At 42.0% G+C, this 11558-nt stretch overlaps 1 long non-coding RNA gene across 1 annotated transcript; it reads right to left on the minus strand.

Moving 5' to 3' along the window:
* Positions 1-3520: 3520 nt before the first annotated feature.
* LOC115948533 lies at positions 3521-11558 on the minus strand. The gene is made up of 3 exons (XR_004082351.1): positions 11444-11558; positions 10384-10476; positions 3521-4222 (listed from the first exon to the last, which is right to left on the minus strand). It is a non-coding gene; the product is annotated as an uncharacterized LOC115948533 (long non-coding RNA).

The following is an 11558-nucleotide window of genomic DNA, read 5'->3' on the forward strand; positions in this document are numbered from 1 at the left end:
ATCACACTGTCACAGCCCTGAGCACAGCCTGCTCTGCTGATCGTCCCAGCAGCATCAGCAAGGGCTCTCTTGCCTTTTCCCACCACCCTCCTGATGTGCAGCCTTTGAAGTCTGGATGTTATTTGAGCAGTGGGTTGGTTACTGCTGAGTTTCTCCTGTCATCCCCTGCTCCTTGCAGCCTGCTGTTAGTCCTCTGAAGCCATGCATCCCACCAGGAGCTCGTGTTTACCCATCACCTAAGAAGCCACCCAAATCCTTTGTATAACCCCTCATCTCTCCATCAGTCCCCATCTGAGGCAACCTATAGTTACTTGGATATTTCTATTTTTATTTTAAGTTATTGACACAGAATTTGCCTTTTTTCATCATGTTAGTCCAAGGGTTTATAGCTCAACGGGAACTGCTCTGAATGGGACTCCATGCAGTATATGTGAGTTTATTGTGCTTACCCCTGCTCTGTTCTCTGGTGTCAGTTCAATCTAAGAAGGCTTTAACATTGTATTTAAAGTGTTTACATGTTCCATTATGTAATGTTTGCATTCATTCTGACATACTTCAGATCTGCTCTCCCTCCTTCCCTCCTTTTCCCTTCCCATTTCTCTGCCTGCAGCCTACGCTTTCTGTCTGCCAGCTATAAAGAGATTTCAGAATTTTAAAAATAGCTATTTAAAAGCAACAAACCAAGGCTGAAATGAAATACAGCAGGCAAGAACTGCTCAAGGGAAACTCACTAAGTTAGAATACACCAGGGCTTTCCTGCAGGGTTTTAATGGTGATTTTGTGTAGCTGCTTAGACCTAAATCTACACATTTAGCTGAACCATCACCATGAGAGGTTTGTCCTTTATCTAAATAAAGTTAATTGCAGGTTTACTTTGGGAAGAGGAATTCCAGATATAAATTAATTTAAACCATGTTTTATTCTTCTTATTTATTACATATTCTTCTTACCATGAAATTTTATTTTCCCCTCATGAGATTTTATGGGATAATCTGGATTTAGATGCCTCTGTTTGAACAAACAAGCTCAAGAGATTTGGCCCCGTGGTATTTAATGAAAAAGAAAATGTCATGAGGCCCTACCCTTTGGAAATAACCAGTTGAGTAAAGATTAATGAAGATATATTCATGTCCACACTGTCCCCTGCAGAGAGGTCAGGAGGTATATTCATCATATACATCAGGATTAACTCAGTTTCTGCTGTGGCATTGCAATTCTCTTGAAACTGTATAGCTACTGACCTACTTTTCAGGTGGTTTGGTGGAAGTCACTACAAATCCTTCTGGCATTTCAGCACCAGCAAACTACAATGTTTTATAGGGATAGAGCATCTTCTGAAATGGCAAAAACTGAGTCACAAAATAGAAATTGAATTCTCAATGCTGGGAAAAACAAGGATAGTTTTCATAACAAGCACACACAAGGAATGAGCTGACATGGAAATGCCCTACAGGAATTTTTCTCAAAGGGCAGTCTCTGCAACCCCAGATATGTTATAATCTTTGATGACCTTGTGCTGCTCTTCCTCTTTTTGCAAAAAAAGTTACTGGAAGATTCTTTTCTCTTTTCTTTTCTTTTCTTTTCTTTTCTTTTCTTTTCTTTTCTTTTCTTTTCTTTTCTTTTCTTTCCTTTCCTTTCCTTTCCTTTTCTTTTCTTTTCTTTTCTTTTCTTTTCTTTTCTTTTCTTTTCTTTTCTTTTCTTTTCTTTTCTTTTCTTTTCTTTTCTTTTCTTTTCTTTTCTTTTCTTTTCTTTTCTTTTCTTTTCTTTTCTTTTCTTTTCTTTTCTTTTCTTTTCTTTTCTTTTCTTTTCTTTTCTTTTCTTTTCTCTTTCCTTTTTTCCTTCTTTCTGCAAATAGCAGCTCTACTAAACCCAGGCTTACATGTGTATAAAATTACACCAGCTAAGTGTTGTACACCACAGTGTGTCTCAGTTGAATATACAAATTCTTGAGGTTAAAATAACACCAGCTTTCTCCATAGCCCTTGCTCCCAGCTAAGGCAGCTTCTCAGGAAGGGAGTGTTGGAATATTTACCAGCCCAAGAGGAAAGTGGTAAAAGCCCAGGACAGACCCCTGTTTGGCACCTTCCAGCACTGTCTGCCCCTCAAGCTGTGCCCATGGTCGATGGATGCTGTCAAACAAGGTGGTGCAGGGCACCAGGCCTGGAGACACAAGCTTTTCACTCTGAAACAAAGACAAAGCAATACCTGACTCTGATCCAGCAGACAGACATGTGAATTTATACAAAGCAAATCCTTAATCACTCTCTTAAACACAAGAAAGACTTCTCATAAATTAAACCCAACCAGATTATCATCTTAAACTCTTTAAGGATTTGCTTCTGATTTCATAAAATCAGCCTCAAGTGAAAAGTGGAACAAATTTTCTGTAGCTGCATTGGGAAGTCCTGAAGGATGTTATTTTACAGCAGAATCTTGGGCAGACATTGTAACTGCTCTATCACTACCACTGGAATGGTAAAATGATCTCCTGCATTGCTTTAGTCCTTTGAGGACTCGGTGATTAGAGAGCAGGTTTCTGCTTCCCTGCACTGGCTGTACAAGGGCTGCCCCAGAAAAGGGGATGTGAACAAAACACCCAGGCAGCTCAAAGCCCACATTGATTTGTCTTGGCCAGTCATTACATTAACATCTCTGTGGTATGGTTATACAGTGCAGCCAGTGGGGAAGGGAGGAAAAGGATCTAGTGAAGAAGACAAGACACAATTCAGCAATTCAGCTGTTACACTGCAGTTTGACAGATACATAAAGAATTTGTTTCTTCATGAATGTTTCTTCATCAGCTCTTAAGATGTGGTCACCAGTTTGAGGAATTGGGGACAGTAAAATAATCCCATTTTTAAAAATTATTATTTGGGCTCATTGATATAAATGCTGTGACAAGTCAAAAAGTGGTGGCACCAGCACAGCACTGAATAAGGGAGCAGAGTGTTTCAGCACTGCTGAGGCTTGCTGCAACTAGAGGGAAAGCCTCTGTTGCTGTGTCCCCATTGCAGTGGATAGGACCATTGACTATGGGGGAGAAGGAAGGTTTTCTCTCCCTCTGCCCCTCTTCCATTGTTTCCAGGCCCTGTCCACACTATTGCTGCATGGAAATTCATCTGCTAGTAGGAGAGGTGTTAAACAGAAAAGACAAGAGGGGAACAACCACCGTATATGGCAACTGGATTACAGGGTTGTAGGAGTTTCTCTACGTTTTTCTTCTGTTACTCTATCTTGTAGTTAGAAAAAGGGAAATCAGATTTTACTGTCATTGAAACACCCAGACAACAGCCCCCAAAAAGTATCCCAGAGGGTACCCCATGGAGCAGTAAGGTGGCAAAGGAAGGAGCAAGCTATGCAGCCTGTAAGAAAACAGTGTCTGAAGATGTCAAAAAAAAGGGGTTGCACACCAGGATTGTTCCAGCCAACACAGGACAACTGATCCTCCTCTAACAGGTCCCCTGGAAGTGAGATAATATTAACCAAGAAAATAACTTGTCTTACTGTTTTTTATTTACCTTGTTACAAAAAGAAGAAAAAAAAAACCACCAAAAAGAGGGCAGCAGACATTTTTGAGAGTGAATGTTGCATACTAGTATAGGGTAATATCTGACAGTAAAGACACTTCAGAAAATTGAGGATTAAACATCTTTACTAACATTAACACTGTACTAAATCAAAAGCTTTACTCCTCCTCCTGTATAGCTTTAGCCATATTACTGACCAGATGGCCTTTGAAACAGAAAGACCCTTTTATCAAAAAGGAAATAGTTCCAGAGTTTGCCTGAGGCATATGTCCTTCCACAAGATTTAGAAAGGTGGGAAAAGAAAGTAGAAAAAGAATTCATCTAACTTATTTTAAAATAACATATATATATTGCATTTTTGTATTTCAAATAATGACTTGTTTCAAATTTATTCTGTCTATGTAATGGATTTTGTTTGCTTGTCATTTTAAATACATCCTTGTCTTGGAGCACCTGAGGTATGCATTTAGTTCAAAATTAATTTCTGCAGTTTTAATTAATTATGATTCCTGTATTAAAAGTTAACTTCAAGGTTATTTTTTTTAAACTATTTTTCTTATTTGTAGGACACCAACAGAGACAGAAGATATACATATCTGTAAAAATCACTTTCGACGTTCAAAAAATTTGTTAATATTTAAGGTCTTCCAGGCTTTACTTCTGATTGCTTGACAATTCAATGCCATTTGAGAAGTCTAAAAGAAAAAAACAAAACCAAAAACTATTGCAGACTTCAAAGGTAGAAAGACAGCATGGAGCTGGACTCCACAGTATCACAGTTGGGGCTGCAGCTGCTTTCCATGAGCTGCTGGCCCTGTGGCCACTGTCCTCACCTGCAGCCCTTCGGGGGTGCTCCCTGTCAGGCACACAGCCTGAGATCCACCCCAGCCCTGGTGTTTAGTGTGCCATGGAACTCAGCACCTCTAATTTGACCTCCAGCTTCCTGGAAAGAGAGGTGGGAGAGGTCAACTGCTTCGGGCTGCAATCCTTCAAACCTCTTCCTAAAGGCAGTCAGCTGTGAAAAGAAGTCACGGTGGTGAAGCATTTGTCATTCAAAGGGAGCATTTGCCTGAACTTCTTTCACTAACCCACTCTTCCCCCCAGGGCCTGAGCCCTTACTTGCCCAGACCTTGAACCACTTAGACAGATCCTGCCCCTTCCTATTTGGGGTGGGAAGGGGTTGGATTTCTATTAATTTCTGGTCTCAGAGCAGGGCAGTATTCAGCTTGAGAAATGTAAATCTCTTCATGCACCACAACAGCTCTTGCTCTGGACCTCAGCACTCCTTCCTGCTCTCCATATTTTTCTGGTGTGTTTGTGAGTAATAATTAATCATTCTTAGCCTAAAGACAAGGAATTTGTTCTAGCCTTTGCAAGAATCAACCTTTTACCTCAGTATGTGAGAGAGTGACGCTGGCATTGATTTGACTTTCAACAATGTCTCAAGTTTGGTTTTGGGGTTTTTTTTGACAAAAGACTGCATTAGAGCATTAATGATCACAATATGTTCAGGTTTGTTACACTTAGCAGGTGGGCTATTAATTGAAATGAGTATTAGTGAGTTTGAAAAATCTTTTTTTTTACTCAGTTTTGATTTGCTTCCAAATACCTGCTCTGTGGTCAGACCACATATTTGTAATAGGCTCCTCTGTAGTAATGAAGCCCTTGACAGGGTTTTTTGTATGTTTTTAAAGATCACTTCAGCCTCTGTACAGCAGCATCTCTGTTCATATTTAGCAATAGGAAATCAGTCCTTCATTTCCCAAGGCCAGCAGAATGTCCTGAACTTTGCTGCAGCAAAGAAAAATTTATAGCTACATATACAAAGAGTGGGAGCTCAGACAAACGAAATAATTTGTAGATTCAAGCATGATGCTTGTGACTGTCATTAGAAGCCAGTTTGCCATCCTAGTAATTACATTCAGATGGGTTTTGGGTCAAACTCACTGTATTGCTTCTTCTAGAAAATGAGCTCTATGAGCCTATATATTTCTGCCTAGCAGTTTAAAAATATTGATGGAGGATTATATTACAGCAGCCTTAAAGATTTTATTTAAGGTAGTTATGAAAAAAATGAAATAATTTGTAACTGTGGATATAGATTGCAATTATTTTTAACATGAGCAACCAATTTTCTGACTGAATAATTTTTGTGTATATTTCTAATACTTGTGGAGAAAAAAAGCATGATTTTGATGTAATTTTCTGAACCAAAATATTTTTTCAATCTGATACAGTAATTAGTTTTAATTTCTTATTTTCGTTCTCTTTCCCAGCCATTATCTACAATCAATACTACAGATGAATCATTAGTACCACTTCTCCAGTTTCCTAGTAGAAGTCTGATAGATCAAAGTCCATTCAAGGGTGCAAATGTTTCCCTTTGTCTCATCCAGGCCATTCCTGAAGCTAAGAAGAGGTAAAATATTAAGAACAGCCATATTTTTCAGCAACAAATCAAGATACAAAGAACAACTAAATACTCCTGAATAGCAATTCTGCAGCAGTGTCAGCTAAAATGCTGCCATGGACACCTGCTCACTTCCTCTAAAAATACATTTCTGGATTGTGTCACCAGAATTAATGAGCCTAAAACATCTAATGTCTCATGACAATAGGATTCCTGGGTGGAGAGCTGTGTGTGGAAAGTGCTGGGCAGATGTACAGCAGCCCTTGCTCTGCTGCCCTGCAGCTGTGCTGCTGAGCAGTAACCACAGCCAAGCCAAGGCACTCCAAGGCTGGCAAGGTGACGGAAGCCACAGCTGGGTCCCAGGCTGGGAGGAGCATTATTTGCTGAGACTGAACGTGGGTCCAGGTGCTGCTGAGCAGATAAAACAACTTCTCTCCTTCCTCCTTGGTGGAAAGCATGGAATTGAGCTACCCCCAGGGGTGGCATCACCAGCAATGGCTTTGTCCATTTGTCACCGTCATATTTTCTGAAAAATCCCTTCGCCAGAATTTCTTCTCCTGGGAAGCTGAGAAGCCTCAGAGAAAAATGAAAACAATAATTATCTGATTTCCTTTTCATATATTTTGCTGCTTTGGAATGTGGTTTGGACATTGTTTACCAACTGGTCATTGTTTGATTGGTTTCATGTGAATTGTTTTGACTTAATGACCAATCCTGGTCCGGCTGTGTCAGGACTCTGGAAGGAGTCACGAGTTTTTCATTATTATCTTGTAGCCTTCTGTAAGTATCCTTTCTCTACTCTTTAGTATAGTTTAGTATAGCATTCTTTAATATAATATAGTAACATAAAATAATAAATTCGCCTTCTAAGAACACAGAGTCAGATTCATCTTTCTTCCCTGAAAATACCACATCCATTTGATACATTTCTCTCCTTTGGAGGAAGCCTTGGCCCAACACTTCAGGCAGAAAACAGTTTCCTTGCCCCCAAGGCCTCAGCATTAACCAGGCAACAGCACTAACAATGCCTGTCTCACTCAGCCAAATCAGCCACGCCAGGAGCCACTGCTTTGACAGAACTATTTTACACACCTCAAACATAACGTGATTTGTCATTGCTTTCAGAGATGTGGTGCGCAGCCATCCAGGCTTTCACGGAATTTTTTGGCCTGTAAGAAAGTTCTATCAGATTATTTACTCCCTCCCCTTGACTGTGGCAGCTTCTCCCTGATGTGGTCCTTGAATGGAAGCAATGCTTTCCCACAAGCCCCCATGCTTTCCTTCACATCCTCTTCTTGTCCCTAATGGCTTGATTTCCAGAGGGGATGCTATCCTCAGGCCCTTCTGCTCCCTGAAGAAGTAGGACTGCCCAGGCCTCTTGAAAACCAGGCCAACAATATAGAGAGGAGTAATTGCTATCTTTGTGGGTAGCTCCAGGCCATGCCATAATACACTCTGTTAAGTGAGGACAAAGCCCATGCTGGAGGGATGAGCAGTTAGAAGTGATGCAGGCCTGGCATGAGGAAGGAAACACATCAGTCTATTTGAACTTTTTTCCCAGTGTGTGGTGAGAGGGAGCTTAGCAAGGATGAACATCTTCCCTGTCTTAAGGCAGGTAGGACACACTTCATCCCAGGAACTGGCACAGGTGAGGGACATTGAAAATGCTCATTTAAACCCATGGTACTGCTCTGCATTAGGAACTCATGGGAAATTTACACTTGTGTGGTTTAAAGATGCATTCTCTTTATAATGAGTTTTGCCTATACTATGTACAAATGATAACTGGGGGACATACCTCAATATATCTTCAAAAGGTACTTGTTTCCTCAAAGTGCAGAAGCCTGCAGGCTGAGAACTGATTTTTCTCCTATTTTATTTACTAAAACTTCTTTAATGACTATTTCTACATGAATAAGAGATGTGGAACTAGGATCATGTTTATGTAAAATAGGAATGAATTTAGGGATTGTAGCAAACTGCAGTGCTTCCAGCTCCTGCTCCTGCAGAGTTTGTGTTTTCCTGGTTTAACACGTGTAAATTGACCTCTCAAGCTGCACCTGTGAGCACCTAAGCATATCCAGTGGCTTGGTCTTGCCATAAGGGGGAAGTCTTGTTCCTTCTTTTCCTTCTCCTCTAACTCAAACTTCTTCCCAGCCAAAGAGCCTGCCCCCTCATCTGTGGTGGCTCTGGAGTTTATTTGATTTGCCTGTGAGCTGATACAACTCAATGACACAGCAGAAAACCAGAAACCAGCTGTTTCTTTCAGGGTCATGTTTCTGCTTGGTTAGTGACCAACACTGGTGACTGAAGGGCTTCATTCACTCACAGGCAGCAGGGCTGACAGAAGAGAGATGATGGCATTGCATGTCTGGGAACAGGGCCTCCTCACTCTGGTGGAGGTGAACTGCTGGCTTAGGGATGGCCATCCGAGGAAAATGAAACCTAAAGTGTCCAGCTTGAGTACCAAAATCCATTTTAGGCATCTGAAAATGCAGTTTAGTAAAACAACCTGCTTCACACAAGCACAGCTGAGGCCAGTCCTGTGCCTATGGAGCAGAACATCACCAGCAGCTTCTCCAAGCCCTGCTGCCCCCCTGCCTGTCCCTGACACTCTTCCCACGCAGGCTGGCAGAAATTTGGGTGCCTTCCCCGGGAACTGGTCCAGCTGAAAAGTAACTTCTGTAGCCAGCTCACTTGCAAAGAGCTGTGAGAGTGCAATGCAGGGCAGAGCAAGGGACAGAGATGGGCTGTTCCAGGCTGAGTCAGAGCAGAGCCTGTACATGTCCAGCTGCTCCTTGCTGCTGCTCTCACAGAATGCTGCAAGTCAAAGGCTGTGACCCCTAGCAGCACGTGCTGTGCTTCAGCTGTGCCTGTGCTAGCCTTCTGCCCTAACTACCACCAACAACAGGCCCTTGGACAAGAGGTTAAATGGGGTGCTTGGGATTTCCTCATTCTTGACTGGGAGAAAAAAGACAGTGGAGATGCCCGAGATGGAGGGTGGGTTGCTGCTGTGTGTGTACATTACTTGTATGTTATTTACTTCTGATATAACTGTGGCATTACAAAACATAAAACGCAATGTAGCCTTCCAAGGCTCCAGTTGTCCTTCCTCTCCTGGCCTTGTACAATATTTTGTTACACTCCTTTGTTGCATTTTGGGTCATGTTAAACTGTAAGCTCCTTGTGGCAGAGAGTGTCACTGGTGTGAGGCACAATGCCTCAGATAATGGAGCTCTAGCAGCAGTGGGGGCCTTGGGGAGTGCCTGTCACAGAAATGACAGGAAGGAAGAGTTTCACTCTTGTGGAGTGCAGAATTAGTCATGTCTGAGATTGCTTGATTTTTGCCAGCCTTTTTGAAGGACTTCATCTTTGCCTGTTGCCTATGCAACTCCTATCCCTCCATCTCCACCAGCTACCCATCACCTTTAGACCCCCCTCCTACTCGTCTGTTTTGATTCCATGCCTGATCCTTCCCTTTTGTCAAGAGATCACAAGCTCCTGCCCCTCATTCTCTGCATCTCTCCTTTCTGACCTCCCTGACCTTCCTGGCCAGCCTCTCTGCTGACTAGGACTGCAGATAAAGGTTAAGTAATAAGCAAACTCCACTTCTCCAGATTTAAAAGAGAAACTTCCAATATTGTCTTCTTCTAAATGCAGAGGCAGATAAATTAAACCAAAAGGTATTTGGAGCTGGAGGGTAAAGGGCAGATGAGAGGTGGGAGAAAAGAAAGGGAGAGGCCAGCAAAAGCCACCCTCTCCTTTGGAACTGTCTTTGGCTTTGTTTCCATTTTAGCAGGAGTACAGGTTAAGGTGAGAGTCCAGATTGCTTTGGTAATCCCCTTTTATACCGTATGTAATGACTCTTGCTCAAAAGCAAGTATATGGACTTGATTAAGCTTATGATTGTTGAAAGTTTTTTTTCCAACTAATTAAATCCAAATAAATTAACTATCTGGAGGAGCCAGGAATGTCTACAGTAGGGTTAAAGAGATGGAGAGCTCCTCTGGGTTTCAGTGTAGTGGCATGCTTTGTGCATCCCTTGTACAAGACTCAGTGAAAACTGTATTTTGCTGATGACATCAAACTGTGCCAAAAGATACAGATGAAGGGGAGTAGCTGCTAGAACATTTGTTTCCAGTCTTTTTGGACCTACAGCCTACTCTTAGCCTCCAAAATTTCCTACAAATCACAGTTTCACAACTCATACTTTAAACTGAAAACACTACAGAGGCACCAAATGGCAATGACAGCCTACCACTCTTTATAGGACATCAACAAGGCTTGAGTAGAGCAGGAGAATCACTGGTCAAGAATGAAGGAATGCAGAGGTGGAACAAAAGTGCTGATTCAAAACTCCACATGTGCAAATCTTCACTGACTACAGAAATCAGCTGGAGGTGAAAGAGTTAGTCTCTGGGGTAGTTGGGTTCATTGCAGACTCACCATGTGGGATGTGGATACAGATGTTAGGGGTTTCACAAAGCTTTCTTGATTCTAACTGAATGATTTGATGGGAACTTTCTGCCAGAACTGCAGCTAAAAGAAACCAGAGAAACAAAGTCTGAGAAAAACATCATTAGGTCAGCTACAGCGCCCGTATAGTGGCATGTCAGGAACAGAGAAGAAAGGCAACACCAGACTGGTAAAATGGCAACCATCAGCTGGATATTACAGGAACTGGCAGGTTACATGCTAGAATAATATGCATTTTGTGGCACGGGCCACGTGGACAAACTGGGATGGGCTGGACTCTGCTAATCACGGACTATGTCACCCAGTGCAGACAGAAGTTGTTGGATAAAGAGCTCAAAGAAGGTTAAAAAAAATTTTTAAAAGGTTAACAAATCAACAGAGGAACCCAACAGCTGGCAGTCATGAAAGGTGGGATGAGGAAAGGATCAGCTCTGAGGATTCATTGGATGGACACACATGGAGATAATACATTGAGCTGTAATCATTGAGCCAAAGATTAGGTGAAAATGAAAATGCTGGTGGTACTGCTGTATTTGGATTTCAAAAAAAACCCCAAGCAACCAACTAAGCAACAAACCAGGACTTTCCTGGAAAGGCAAATCCTTGCTTGGAAAACACCAAGAGCAGATCTAGACTCAAACCTTGAACGCATCTGACGGCACTGCTACTGCAGAATGGCATATGGGGCTTAAACTTATTCTCAGGAAGAAAAAGCTCACTGGGTGTTAAGTCACTCCTTACATATGGGTGGAAACTCGTAGTAATTGTGCAATTTCCCTAAAAAAATCCCCAGAGATCTCAGTTCAGTATTTTGCTTTTGCAGCCTTTCCTGCCTTTGCTGTTACAGCGCTCTTCACTTGCAGTCCTTGCGCTTCCCTATATCATGTAAAAATGCGATTATTTCTTTTGCTTAAAGACCTTGGTACAACACTAAAAGGCCACCAGTAACTATGCCGAGGTTCCTTTTGCCAAAATAACTGTCTTCTTCAGTCACGCTCACTTAACGAGGAAAAAAAAAAAAAAAACAAACCAACACCAGGATGCTTCAATTCCTCCTTTTTTCTCCTTTTCAGGCCGGCCACCGGAGCATCCTCCAGCTGCGCAGGCCCCCGTGTAGCGATCGGGGCGGCGGCCGCAGCATCCTC

This window comes from Geospiza fortis, unplaced genomic scaffold (assembly GCF_000277835.1).
Source record: "Geospiza fortis unplaced genomic scaffold, GeoFor_1.0 scaffold25, whole genome shotgun sequence".
Lineage (NCBI taxonomy): Eukaryota > Metazoa > Chordata > Aves > Passeriformes > Thraupidae > Geospiza > Geospiza fortis.